We start from the raw sequence: 15,573 nt of genomic DNA on the forward strand, positions 1-15,573 counted from the left end.
TCCCCCACCTCTACTGCACTAACACCCCACACTCCCACCATCCCCCACCTCCACTGCACCAACACCCCACACTCCCACCATCCCCCACCTCTACTGCACTAACACCCCACACTCCCACCATCCCCCACCTCTACTGCACTAACACCCCACACTCCCACCATCCCCCACCTCCACTGCACCAACACCCCCACACTCCCACCATCCCCCACCTCTACTGCACCAACACCCCACACTCCCACCATCCCCCACTGCACCAACACCCCACACTCCCACCATCCCCCACCTCCACTGCACCAACACCCCACACTCCCACCATCCCCCACCTCTACTGCACTAACACCCCACACACCCACCAACCCCCACCTCCACTGCACCAACACCCCACACTCCCACCATCCCCCACCTCTACTGCACCAACACCCCACACTCCCACCCTCCCCCACTGCACCAACACCCCACACTCCCACCATCCCCCACCTCTACTGCACTAACACCCCACACTCCCACCATCCCCCACCTCTACTGCACTAACACCCCATACTCCCACCATCCCCCACCTCTACTGCACTAACACCCCACACTCCCACCTCTACTGCACCAACACCCCACACTCCCACCATCCCCCACCTCTACTGCACCAACAGCCCACACTCCCACCATCCCCCACCTCTACTGCACTAACACCCCACACTCCCACCATCCCCCACCTCTACTGCACTAACACCCCACACTCCCACCATCCCCCACCTCCACTGCACCAACACCCCACACTCCCACCATCCCCCACCTCTACTGCACCAACAGCCCACACTCCCACCATCCCCCACCTCTACTGCACCAACACCCCACACTCCCACCATCCCCCACCTCTACTGCACCAACACCCCACACTCCCACCATCCCCCACCTCCACTACACCAACACCCCACACTCCCACCATCCCCCACCTCCACTGCACCAACACCCCACACTCCCACCATCCCCCACCTCTACTGCACTAACACCCCACACTCCCACCATCCCCCACCTCCACTACACCAACACCCCACACTCCCACCATCCCCCACCTCTACTGCACCAACACCCCACACTCCCACCATCCCCCACCTCCACTGCACCAACACCCCACACTCCCACCAACCCCCACCTCCACTGCACCAACACCCCACACTCCCACCATCCCCCACCTCTACTGCACTAACACCCCACACTCCCACCATCCCCCACCTCCACTGCACCAACACCCCACACTCCCACCATCCCCCACCTCTACTGCACTAACACCCCACACTCCCACCATCCCCCACCTCTACTGCACCAACACCCCACACTCCCACCATCCCCCACCTCCACTGCACCAACACCCCACACACCCACCATCCCCCACCTCCACTGCACCAACACCCCACACTCCCACCATCCCCCACCTCCACTGCACCAACACCCCACACTCCCACCATCCCCCACCTCTACTGCACCAACACCCCCGCTACCATCCACTTGGGCACAATAAAGAGCACCAGATATTAATTAGTGTGAGTGCACTCACGCCTACCAGTGTTTAGCACATGATCGTGCTGGAGAATATGGGTGCGCGCGTGTGCTCGCGCATGTGCACAAGTCTGCAGTGTCTAGGGTATGGAAAAAATCAGACACTCTTGTATTTTGACTTATTATTATTAATCCTAACACAAATTCCATTTTGGAAGGCTCTTTCTTAACTTCAAGTCATTATCAGGATTTCACTGTTTACTGGAGAGTGAAGATTAGTAGATGTTACTTGACCCGTGAACTGAAGACGCTTCCAATAAGTGACAAGACACTAATATTCCCTATAGAAGTATTCCAGTTAACTTAAGCAAAATAGCATTATTATACTCATGGGAAAGCGGTCATCTCGTATGGGTCATATAACACTTAGGGAATGTGAGGTACGGTAATTAGGCTTCAGCCAAAGGAAGGGTAGCTTCAATCCCTTGGATTACGAGAACTCCACTTGCTCTCCCGGGCCGAGGGTAATGTCGACCCTATGAACACAGACTCCAGGCTGATGGACTGATTACCTTAAACTCCTTCTGATCTTCACCATTCTTCTTTGTATAGGACTGATGAAGCCACAGTGTAGCGATACGTTTCCTTAATAAAGATACCCAAGTGTTGAACATGTATCTAATTTATCAACTCTCCAGGTAGACAGACACCAGTGCACTCTCCTGTAATGAGTTCCAAGAACTCGACTCCCGGAGCCCGGTCATGGGCTAGGCTCATCTGTTGCTTGCCTGGTCAACCTTGAATGGTTAAGTTTCTCATAATGACCACACTTTTCTGCTTTCACAATCTGGTCCCCACTTTGTGTTCACAAGTTGCCAGGTGTGTGTGTAGCGCACTCAACGTTACCTCTTCACCTTCAAGATACCTTCAGAGATGTACAGGTAATGGAGAAAAGCTGTATACAATACCGACACGATGAAAGAGCAGTATAATGCTCCTTTTTTGACATTTCGTCCCACGCTGCCAGTAAAGGATCTCATACGTACGTACTTGTAATGAGACGTACGTACTTGTAATGAGACGTACGTACGTAATGAGACGTAGGTACAGGTAGTGGTTCTGCAGACAGCAACCATCTTCTTCTATCAGTGTTAACCGAAAGCTTATTAAAGTTTTTTGCACTCTCTAGCTCACCTATGACAATTGCATTCATCTGACACTGACGACGATGTACCAACAAGATTCTGGGAGTCACCGTGACACAATGGGCGCTGCCCATATACATAACATTCTGAACTGAAACAGATCCCAGTGCCTGATACTAGCGTTCTCGAGTCTCTGTGTTTTCTCCTCTGGACGAGTTGACAATTTTCAGCAGGATAGTTTTAGCAGTAGAGGGAGAAAACCTGGTTCCTGCAATCTTCGCCCCTCCCTTCAGCGTCATCAGGACAGCTGATTCTTATGTGGGAAGATATCCAGAAAAATGAGATACGAAAGCCTTTATTCTGAACACTATTTTGGTAGCTTTTAATGTAGAATGATTGTTTCAGGTGACACTTTTGTTGACAGAACTGTCAAGGTCTTCAAGAGCAGACTTGAAGAGTCAGATTACCCCTGTGTTATTTGACATGTTATTCGAGAAATTCAGTACAGCCAATTATTTTAGTACTGAACTGATGCCGCTGACTTCTATACACTTATTACATCTGTGTATCTGGGGGTGAATGGAGGTGGCAATTAAGAAAAGTAGCAGTGAATGGAGGTGGTAACGGAAAGAAGTGGCAATTGAAAAAGGTGGTAATGAGGCAAATTATTCTCCAACTTGGACAACCAAACCGACTCACGAAATCGTAATGACACGATTACAAACAAACCTTGTGCATTTCTGCAAGAATGTACTTTCAGTAAAATATTTATATTTATTCTGGGATTAGATCAGGCTAGGCTAGGCGATTTAGGTTAATGTATTTTGACATTCCGCTATAACTACCCGACAATGACGAAATTTAAAAGAACAGGGGGTTTAATCAAATCTGGTAGAGTGGGGCGTATACTGAAATTTCATTCCCGGATTTTTACACTGGCTATTACAAATGTGGATGAGAGTTTGAATGAGGTGGTAATGGGGAGAGGTGGTGATGGCGGATGAAAAATGGGTGACAGAAACGAGCAAGGGATAAAAAAGACTGCTTCTGTGGTAGTGACTGTTGCTGAAGACACCAATGACAGAGGCGCGACAATATGTCGCCTCCCCCCCCTCCCCCCCAACACTCCTTTAGTGAATACATGGCTGTGTTATCGCTCCCTGGTGAGAGCATTCCCGGGTTAGATTCCTTATCATGGAGAAATATATGGCCAAGTTTCTTGACATCTCTGCTGCCGCTGCTCACTGAGACGCAACACTAAGCACCTGAATGTTAGCCAACTGTTGTGGGTCGCATCCAGGGAACAAACATGTTAAAAAAAAAAACATATCGTCCTACTGGAATGTTATATTCTCCGAGGGAAACTCAAGTAACTTCTGTGTAACAAAACACTAGTCCTGTGTGTAAGAAACTCCAGTACCAGCTGGAAAGGTTCAAGTGCTGGGAAAAGGTATCCCGTGTACCTAGTGTTCACAAAACATCTTGCCAGTAAGCATCTGTTCTGACGACTGTAAAGGACTCTTGAGTCCAATGAATCAGAGGTATCCTCTGGTGTGAATCAGGCCGGTTACCTTCCGTTCCCCCAAGCCTTGTATGACCCCCACTGATTTATACAATCCTCCTATTATTATTATTAATAAGCTCAAGCATGACTTAGGGTGCATGTTCCATCTATTTCGTCCCCCTTCCCCCTAGGGATTCGATCTTATCCCCCCCTGTTTTTTCTGTGATCTGACCTGACCTGCCTCTCGCCATGGACCAGACCTTTTCCTCTGCCATCCTGAACGCGCCCCACTTCCCTACTAACATAGCCTGGTCCTAATCTCTCCCAGCTCAGGAGAGCCTGTGTTATCCTACGCAGGGAACCCATCTCTTGTGACAATATAAGAACATAAGAAAAAAGGAATACTATAGCAGACCTACTGGCCCATGCGAGGCAGGTCCAAATCTCCCACCAGCTTAAGCCAATGACCCAACCTAGTCGGGTCAGGTCACATTCACTTGAACACGGCATCAGACTTATTAGCACAAGCTAGTCACGTCCCTCATACCCACCCACACCCACTCATGTATTTATCTAACCTATTTTTGAAACTACACGTCTTGTGACAGTATGGCAGGAAAACCCACCCCTTGTGACAGTATGACAGGAAAACCCACCCCTTGTGACAGTATGACAGGAAAACCCACCCCTTGTGACAGTATGACAGGAAAACCCACCCCTTGTGACAGTATGACAGGAAAACCCACCCCTTGTGACAGTATGACAGGAAGCCCTCAGGTTGTTCTTCAACTCTATATATCCTTGGTTAGGCCTCATTTAGACTATGCTGCTCAGTTCTGGTCACCGTATAACAGAATGGATATAAATGCTCTGGAAAACGTACAGGAGGATGACAAAGATGATCCCATATACCAGAAATCTTCCCTATGAGGATAGACTGAGGCCCTGAATCTGCACTCTCTTGAAAGGCGTAGAATTGGGGGGGATGTGATCGAGGTGTATAAATGGAAAACAGGAATAAATAAAGGGGATGTAAATAGCGTGCTGAAAATTTCCAGCCAAGACAGGACTCGCAGCAATGGTTTCAAGTTGGAAAAATTCAGATTCAGAAAGGATATAGGAAAGCAATGGTTTGGTAATAGAGTTGTGGATGAGTGAAACAAACTCCCGAGTACAGTTATTCAGGCTAAAACGTTGTGTAGTTTTAAAAATAGGTTAGATAAATACATGAGTGGGTGTGGGTGGGTGTGAGTTGGACCTGAGTAGCTTGTGCTGCTGGGTCTGAGTGGAGACGATCAGACTGGGTGGGTCATTGGACTAATCCGGGGGGGGGGGGTCATTGGTCTAATCCGGGGGGGTCATTGGTCTAATCCAGGGGGGGGCGTGGACCTGCTCCGCATGGGTCAGTAGGCCTATTGCAGTGTTCCTTCTTTCTTATGTTCTTGTGACAGTATGACAGGAAAACCCACCCCTTGTGACAGTATGACAGGAAAACCCACCCCTTGTGACAGTATGACAGGGAAACCCACCCCTTGTGACAGTATGACAGGGAAACCCACCACTTGTGACAGTATGACAGGGAAACCCACCCCTTGTGACAGTATGACAGGGAAACCCACCCCTTGTGACAGTATGACAGGAAAACCCACCCCTTGTGACAGTATGACAGGAAAACCCACCCCTTGTGACAGTATGACAGGAAAACCCACCCCTTGTGACAGTATGACAGGAAAACCCACCCCTTGTGATAGTATGACAGGAAAACCCACCCCTTGTGATAGTATGACAGGAAAACCCACCCCTTGTGACAGTATGACAGGAAAACCCACCCCTTGTGATAGTATGACAGGAAAACCCACCCCTTGTGACAGTATGATAGGAAAACAGCTAGCTAGAGTTGTGGATGAATGGAACAGAGTAACACTGACAACAATATGATGCTCAATGATAAGTATCAGCTACTCCATTATGGAAGACTGAGGAAATAAAGACTGGAACTGAGTATAAAGCAAACTTGAATCATCCAATAGAGCGTAAGACTTGTGTGAAAGACTTACTGCAAACTTGGTTCGTATAAATACATCTTGCATATTACTGGCACCAGCAAGAGGAAGGTAAAGTGGAAATCGGTTTTCTTCCGTGGCATACAGAGTGTAGTAGGATACAGACAGGATGTCAACACAGCATATCTGTGGGACATGTAAAAAAATCCTTGGAAGGAAATCCAGAATCACATGCAACCTATGCTCTTCCAAACACCATATCTCTTGTACTAGACTAAATACAGCCTCAAAAAATGACCTCGAACTAGCAAGGTGCTTCTGGTTGTGTAATAAAGATGTAGAACTTTGGGCAGGTATCAGAAAGGTACTAAGGAGAGTAATAAATGATAAAAATAATCAAGAAAACAAGGATGACCTCTTGGATAGTCTACCAAAAATATATAAAACATGGGAGCAAGAGATAGTGTATCAAAAAATGCAGAATGTCCATACCACAACAGATGACTCGAAACTATCTAGTCACCCACATGGTGCTAAGCCAGACCCATCCCCCAGTCATAGCACTAATACCCACAGTGCTGGTGCTGGCCCAGGCTCCCCCAGTCATAGCACTAATACCCACAGTGCTGGTGCTGGCCCAGGCCCAGCCGCTGGCCCAGGCTCAGCCCCCAGCCCCAGTGCTGACTCAGACCCAGCCCCCAGCCTTACTGCCAGCCCAGACTCTACTAGGGACCCTCCAGATAACCTGGAGGTTATTCCGGGGATCAACGCCCCCGCGGCCCGGTCCATGACCAGGCCTCCCGATGGGTCAGGGCCTGATCAACTAGGCTGTTACTGCTGGCTGCACGCAGTCCAACGTACGAGCCACAGCCCGGTTGATGCGGCACTGACTTTAGGCTGTTGGACAGTCTTGGGCCCCGGACACTTATAGTGTTTTCCCTTAGTGTACCAATGGCGCCCCTACTTTTAATTGGGGGTATTTTGCATCGCCTGCCCAGTCTTTTACTTTCGTAGGGAGTGATTTGTGTGTGCAGATTTGGGACCATTCCTTCCAAGATTTTCCAAGTGTAGATTATGATATATCTCTCCCTCCTGCGTTCCAACGAGTACAAGTCAAGTGCTTCCAAGCGTTCCCAGTAGTTAAGGTGCTTGACAGAACTTATACGTGCAGTAAAGGATCTCTGTACACTCTCTAGATCTGCGATTTCACCTGCTTTGAATGGAGATGTTAATGTACAGCAGTATTCCAGCCTAGAGAGAACAAGTGGAGTGATTATGTCAGATGATCTCTCCAAGAATCACGAAAGTGTCACCATCACAACCGCAAGAAAAATGATAGGGTGACTAACAAAAACATTCAACCGTAGATACACCAAGACAATGATGACACTTAAAAAAAAAAAAAGTCACCTTTTCTCTTTAGGTGGGAGTACTGCTGCACTCTTAACAGCTTCGTTTAAGGCAGGTGAAATTGCAGATTTGGAGACTGTGCAGAGAACCTTCACTGCTTGCATACATTCAGTCATGCACCTAAGTTTGTAGGAACGTTTCAATATACCATTAATTTTTAATTAACGTTCCTAAGTTTTTTAAGCGTAGTGAAATTTTTCTACGCATTCTTAGATCAACAATTTTGCCTGCCTTGATAATGGCCGCTAGTATACAGCAATATTCCAGTCTTGTTAAAACATGTGACTTTATTATCGTCAATGACATGGCTTCTCTTTTTATGAGGATTCTAATTATCCAGTCCATTATTTTCCTTGTGGCTTTGATCACAAACTTATCACTGAATAAGTAAGTAAGTAAGTAAGTTTATTCAGGTATACACAAATACAGTTACATAGAATTATCATACATAGCAGCATATGTGTAGAGAACCTAGGATAACCCAAAAAAGTCAGACAGAGTGACTTATTTCCAAATGTAATACATTTGATACACATGACCAGCTGGGCTGTGGATTGCATGCGGCCAGCAGTAACAGCCTGGCTGACAAGGCCCTGATCCCCGGAACACCCTCCAGGTAGACCTTTGACGGGTTTCAAGTTTTCTTCTGCAGTCCAGCCCTGGGTCAGGTTCGTCTGGTGCTTGCCTGATCAACCAGGCTGTTGTTACTGGCAGTCCACTGGCCCACATATCTATCACAGCCTGGTTGATCCAGCACTTAACTATTTATAAAAAGTGTTGTCATGTTGCGGCCATGGCAACATTGCGTAGATACTGTGGCTCGTGGCTGTAGCAGCAGCATCTTCACCTACCTGAATGACGGACCTGGGTTACATCCCACACAACTGGAAATGTTTGGCATGCTCATCTGCGACACAGTACATTTCCAGTACCTTGACGTGTTCTGGTAGTTAAATGTTTCATTGGTTATAAGAGGGCAGGAAACAGGCTATTTTTTCCCCCGCTCTGATATCTCTCCTGCCTTAAAACGAAGATGTCAACACCGACCAGAATGAAACAAACAAATGATCTGAACAGTGTTACCATTGACATTTTGTCTCTTATTTTCAAAAATTATTATTATCCACACTATATATCTGGCCTTTGTGGCATCATTATTGTCTTAGCCAAATGACAGGCCATCTGACATTACACAAGCCTTAACATGTTCCTTTCGTTCTCTGAAATGGTCTTTTGTTTGGTATCTAGTGCTCCGTTTGAATATGGTAGTGGTAGTGGCGGCGACGGCGGCGGCGGGAATGTGGCGGTGGCAGTGGCGCCGGGATGGTGGCGGCGGCGGCGATGGCAAGGCAAGAGCCACATGTTGGTAAAGCAGAAGAGGAAACCATGGCAACGACCACGCTCCCCAGGCTCAATAACAACCTTCCTCCTCCTCCTACTCTCACTCTTTCATCTTTACCCGCTAGGAAGACCAAGCTCAGCCTATCACTGCATCACTCTACTCCGACTACTACTACTACTACTACTACTACTACTGTTGGTGCTGCTTCTGCTATTTCTGAACACTTCCAGTTGAACTACAACTTCTAAAATATATGCTGCCTCTACTTGGGAGTGACTGAACGACTGACTGATTAACTGGCTCTACGAAGCACAACTAGAATTAAGTCAGCGCTTTAAGCCAAGTGTTGATGACATTAACAACTTGCTACTATACATCTCGATATAAATTAATGATCTGGGCTCTCTCGCCCAAGGCTCAGTATTAGACCAGGTCTCCTAAACTGTTAAATTATTGCACGATAAGAACCATTAAATAAGTACACAGGAAATTAAAATAACGGTATACTGGATTTTAAGTAGAAACTTATCATATTTGGCCATAATTTATGACAAACCGAGAAGGGCAAAATATCCCCGCTATTTATGCTTTTACTACAACAAAAAAGATGCCGAGTACTTAGGCGAGCACCCCCCCCCCCAGGAATGAAGTTCATCCCCAGGAAAAAAGGCACAAGATTCCACGGGGAAAGCTGAATAACTATCTGCTAAAAGTCTGTCTTCAGCCAGGTCATATTTGAAGTAGGGCTGAGAGCCAATCGTAGCAACCGCCTGGGTGACCTGGCAGTCGACAATGGAAGCCTAGCTCAGGTCGACCTAGTAGTACTAGTAGACTAAATGCGAGTTATTCTACTCTCGACTATACTGTCAGTGTGTCAACTACTAATACCATTTCTATATTGTTACTACTAGTACTACTAGTAGTACTAGTAGTACTAGTAACAATATAGAAATGGTATTAGTAGTTGACACACTGACAGTATAGTCGAGAGTAGAATAACTCGTATGGGCCATTTTGGCCCATACGAGGCCTACTGCCTCGTATGGGCCAGTAGGCCTTCTGCAGTGTTCCTACATTCTTATGTTCTTATGTTCTTATATGACTGCCTGGGCACAAAGCCCACCACTTATTATAATCATGGGGAAGTACTAAACACGTAGGGTCATACGGTAGCCCACCACTGAGTAACATGATCCTACGTTGGGACTTCCACTTAGGACTGGTAGAACACGATACCAGGACTGGTGGAACACAATACCATAGCTGGTGGAACACGATACCATAGCTGGTGAAACACGATACCATAGCTGGTGGAACACGATACCATAGCTGGTGGAACAAGATAACAGAACTGGTGGAACACGATACCAGGACTGATAGAACACGATACCAGGACTGGTGGAACACGATACCATAGTTGGTGGAAGATTGAGACACTTATGCAGCATATGGGAATCTTTATTCAGGAAACGTTTCGCCACACAGTGGCTTCATCAGTCCAATACAAAGAGGAAGGCGTAAGGAGAGGAGGAGAATGAGGTAATCAGTCCCTCAACCTGGAGTCGATGTGTTCAGTCCATCAATCTTGTAGAATGTACAGCATAGGGCCGTAGACGTGGCTTATATACTGTAGTGAGGTGACGTGAAGCAGATGGAGGCGGGGTCATAGTGGTACCATCCACTAGTCGAAGTAGGTCTTCGTCCAAAGGTTGAACAAGTGTTGAAGAATTCTTTGTAACAAGATCCCATGATGCTGCAGTGTCTGACACTGACACTGGTGGAACACGATACCGGAACTAGCTAGAACAAGCTAACAGAACTAAAACAAGATACCAGAACTAGCCAGAACAAGCTACCAGCCCTGCCAGAACAAGCTACCAGCCCTGCCAGAACAAGCTACCAGCCCTGCCAGAACAAGCTACCAGCCCTGCCAGAACAAGCTACCAGCACTGCCAAAACAAGCTACCAGCACTGCCAAAACAAGCTACCAGCACTGCTGGAACGAGATCACAGCACTACTGGAACAAGACACCAGGACTGATGGAACAAGATACCGAGACTGGTAGAACAGGATACCAAGACCGGTGGAACAAGATACCAAAACTGGTGGAACCAGGTATCAGCACTACCGGAACAAGTTACAGCACTGCTGGAACAAGATACCAAAACTAGTGGAACAAGATATCAACATCACTGGAACAACACCAGGACTGCTGGAACAACCCAGAACGACTGGGTTTGTGCTTACATAAATTTAGGCTGTGAAACTCTCTGGCTGTCATGCTCTGAGAATGTGATGCACGCAAAGAAAACATGCGAATATTAATCCACCTCTCCCGCAGGTCACTAAAAACCCTATCAGTTTCTGCCAATATTTAGCCTCAGTGTTTTGGATACCCAAGAACAATGCCACATCTGTAAAATTTTACTTACTTGAACCAGGCCGGACTCTTCCAGGTTCTGACAGAATCGCCAATAGAATCAGGCAGCACATATATCCCACATCTATAAAAACACATTACCGTATCTCTTAAAAACGGAAGCGTTGCTCTGTTAAATTTCAATGTGTGGAAATCTAACATAACATGAACTACACAACGACACTCAGTACAAGAGTGTGTCGTACAGGTCACACTCCGGGTTTACCAATAAGAACATAAGAAACACTGCAGCAGGCCCACTGGCCCATGCAAGGCAAGTCCAAGTCTCCCACCAGCTCAAGCCAATGACCCAACCTAGTAGTGTCAGGGCACATTCCCTAAGGAAGGAGCACGGCATCAGATCTATTAGCACAAGGTAGTCAGGTCCAACTCACACCCATTCATGTATTTATCTATTTTTAAAACTACACAATGTTTTAGCTTCTATAACTGTACTCAGGAGTTTGTTCCACTCATCCACAGCTCTATTACCAAACCAGTGCTTTCCTATATCCTTCCTGAATCGGAATTTTTCCAACTTAAAACCATGGCTGCGAGTCCTGTCTTGGCTAGATAATTTTAGCACGCTATTTACATTCCCTTTATTTATTCGTGTTTTCCATTTATACACCTCAATCGTATCCCCCACTAATTCTACGCCTTTCTAGAGAGTGCAGATTCAGGGCTTCAGTCTATCCTCACAGGGAAGGTTTCTGATACATGGGATCAACTTTGTCATCCTCATTTTTATGTTTTCCAGAGCATTTATATCCATTCTTTAATACGGTGACCAAAACTGTGCAGCATAATCTAAATGAGGCCTAACCAAGGATATACAGAGTTGAAGAACAACCTGAGGACTTCTATTATTTATGCTTCTTGATATGAAGCCAAGAATTCTGTTCGCCTTATTGCGAACACTTATGCACTGTTGTGGTTTCAGATTACTGCTAACCAGAACACTCAAATCCTTTTCGCAATCAGTAATATTAAGATCTACATTAATTAGTTTATATGTGGCATGGTTATTTTCCTGCCCAATGTTTAGAACTTTGAATTTGTCTATATTAAACTGCATCTGCCACTTCTCCGACCACTGCATCAGTCTATTCAAATCTTCCTGGAGTCCTTTAATGTCCTCGTCAGAATGAATTCGACGGCCTATTTTGGTGTCATCGGCAAACTTGCTTATGTCGCTATTTATTCCCTCATCTATGTTGTTTATGTAGGTTGTGAACAACAGGGGGTCCAACGTTGACCCCTGTGGAACACCGCTCGTGACGCTTCCTTACTCTGATTTCTCCTCATTTATGCAAACTCTCTGCTGCCTATCTGTCAACCATTCATATATCCAGGAAAAAATTTCTCCTCATATTCCGTGTTCCTTAATTTTTCCCAACAGTCTCTGATGTGGGACCCTGTCAAAAGTCTTACTGAAGTCCATATACACAATATCATATTCATTACCATGATCTACCTCCTCAAATACCTTAGTGAAAAAAGTTAATAAATTCGTAAGGCAGGAACGCCCCTTTGTAAAACCATGCTGAGATTCATTAATCAATTTATGCCTTTCAAGATGGCTACGAATTGCCTCGGCAATTACTGATTTCATAAATTTTCCCACTATGGAGGGTAAGCTTACTGGTCTATAGTTCAAAGCTAAGGATCTGTCACCTGCTTTGAAAATAGGTATCATTTTTACCATTTCCCACTTATATGCCAGTTTGTATTGATATATGTACTAGCATTTATGAAGAGACAGCCTAAGTGTCATCTTCCTATCAACAGCGCTCCTTAATGTAGATGAATGGATCTTAATACAGGGAATTCACTTGTCTAATCCTTAGGCATGACCTACTTCCACATTGGTCAAATGTGCGCCATTGGTACACTAAGAGAAAACACCACAAGTGTCCGGGGCCCAAGACTGTTCAACAGCCTCTCACCAAGCATAAGGGGAATTACCAATAAACCCCTGGCTGCCTTAAAGAGAGAGCTGGACAGATACCTAAAGTCAGTGCCGGATCAGCCGGGCTGTGGTTCGTACGTTGGACTGCGTGCGGCCAGCAGTAACAGCCTGGTTGATCAGGCCCTGATCCACCGGGAGGCCTGGTCGTGGACCGGGCCGCGGGGGCGTTGATCCCCGGAATAACCTCCAGGTAGACCTACGACTGCTGCCTACGGTATATAAGCTACATCTTCGCACATGCGCTGTATTCTTTTCAAGATTGATGGATTGACTACGTCGACTCAAGGCTGCGGGACTGATTACCTCAAACTACTCCTGTTCTGCACCATTCTCCTTTGGATGGACTGATGAAGCTACCGTGTGGCAAAACGTTTCCTCAGTAAATATAACCAAGTGTTGCATATGTGTCTAATTTATCAGCGTTCCTTAACTTAACCCAAAGCACATTTCCTTACACAACCTCAGAATAATAATAAATACTGAAAATAATAATTAAAATATCGCACAGTCCAGAGATTTTCATCCCAGTTACACAACCACCACAACCATAACGAAGGCTATAAATGTTTAAATTTTACAATGCAAATACTCCCAGCCATTAAACCATCACCATCCTCCCACACAAACACTAAAACAATCTTCAAGGGTTTCGTTGCAAAAGAACAAAATTTATTATTAAAGTGTACCCATGTTGCAATACCTGATATCCTCATCCTCCTACCTAAGTCTCAGCTCAGACTCGCAGATTTCATTAGGTCATGTATGCAATCCATCTTGTAACGGAATATCCCCCCCCCCCCTCAAGGGAGGTTCCTTGATGCTGCTGAGGTATTCTTGATCTAGGGAACTGGATTTGTGCTCCAGCTCCCTGAATTGAGCCTCAATGGCTTCCATCCCCCACAGGCGCCCCCCTATGGGTTTAGCGCCTCCCCCATGATGATAATGTAACTGAATGACAAAATTATCCTCCGTTCTTACAATTTACCTATCACATACAACATAATACACGGGTTCACTTGGCATGTATGTATAAAGAAACTGACGGCAGTGATGATGCCCTCCCATATGACCACTAACCATCACTGCTGTAGGCCTACTAGCCCATGCCAGACACGATGGGGAATTAGACTGGCTCAACACCTGGGTATTGAACGTGGGTATCTATATCCTTTTTCAGATAAATATACCCAGGTGCGGCACACTTATCTTAATCTTCATCTTGTGGGTACTGTATACCATTATTGTACTGACTGCTACACAAACAACCAACTATGTTTCCCACTCCTATTTTCGTCTTACCTAGTTTTTAGGCTATCCATGCTCTTGATTCAGTGATACTACTTGCCATATTATTAAACTTGTATGGAACTCCTTTATCTTTTAACTCTTGAGTATCAAATTTTAACCCATTTGTAGAGCTTGATCTTTCAGTACTTTTTTTTTTTTGCAGTCAAGATTCCTAATACAGGCACAGGTTATTAACTTCTCCATCCTTCTAAGCTGGTCTTTCAGTTGATCCATGACTATTAATTCCTGATATGAAGCCTAGCGAATTAGCCTTGACGCAAGCACTAACTAGCGCACCGTTGTCTTGTATTCAGATATCTACTAACGAGAGCCAAGTCTCTCTCACATCCGGTCATAATAACCCCCCCCCCATGCACCAACCTTCCCCATCATTCCCGTCACCTTCCCACGCCATGCCCTGGGCTCACCTTTTTGTTGCTCCTTTCCTGATCCTGGGCGAGGCTTTCCTAGAAAGGTGTACGGTTAAGGAACCGGATACAGGGTGACCAACTACTAAACTAGCAATGTGACAGCATTTATTTGCCCGTCCTGCACCCACTGGTCAAGAAACCGGAGAAACAAATGCCAGTGAAGTATGAAATAAGTGTCCGGATATAGGGTGAGCCTAGTTCAAGGACTGCAAAGCTTAAATCTCTCAACCTTGACCCTACATTCACCTTCCTGCCTGTCTGGGCCCAGCCGTGGCCGGGTTAGCCCTGCAGCGAGCTGAGTGGCGCGCCAACCAAACCTTCCTCACAATCACTTGGCGCCCGGGGACACCAATTGTCAGCCTCTCACGCTACTATTGACACCTCGTTGCTCGCACAATATACACTCGCCTACACCGTTTTATTCCCTCCGGATTACCCCTAATGACTCATGACTCAGGCGGCAGTTTCTGAGGTAGATGTTCACACACAAAGCCAGGGATACACATTGCCTACATTCACACACAAGCCCACTGATAAGCACTACCTACATTCACACACAAGCCCACTG

The 15,573-nt window shown here is 46.1% G+C and overlaps 1 protein-coding gene and 1 long non-coding RNA gene across 3 annotated transcripts in view; both read right to left on the bottom strand.

The window, feature by feature from the left end:
- The window catches only part of Imp (IGF-II mRNA-binding protein), a 549,054-nt gene that overhangs the window by 493,185 nt on the left and 40,296 nt on the right, over positions 1–15,573 (bottom strand). The window lies entirely within an intron of this gene.
- The window catches only part of LOC128696685 (uncharacterized), a 59,783-nt gene that overhangs the window by 43,901 nt on the left and 309 nt on the right, over positions 1–15,573 (bottom strand). The gene's annotated exons all lie outside the window — the stretch shown is intronic.

Source organism: Cherax quadricarinatus, chromosome 46 (assembly GCF_038502225.1).
Source record: "Cherax quadricarinatus isolate ZL_2023a chromosome 46, ASM3850222v1, whole genome shotgun sequence".
Lineage (NCBI taxonomy): Eukaryota > Metazoa > Arthropoda > Malacostraca > Decapoda > Parastacidae > Cherax > Cherax quadricarinatus.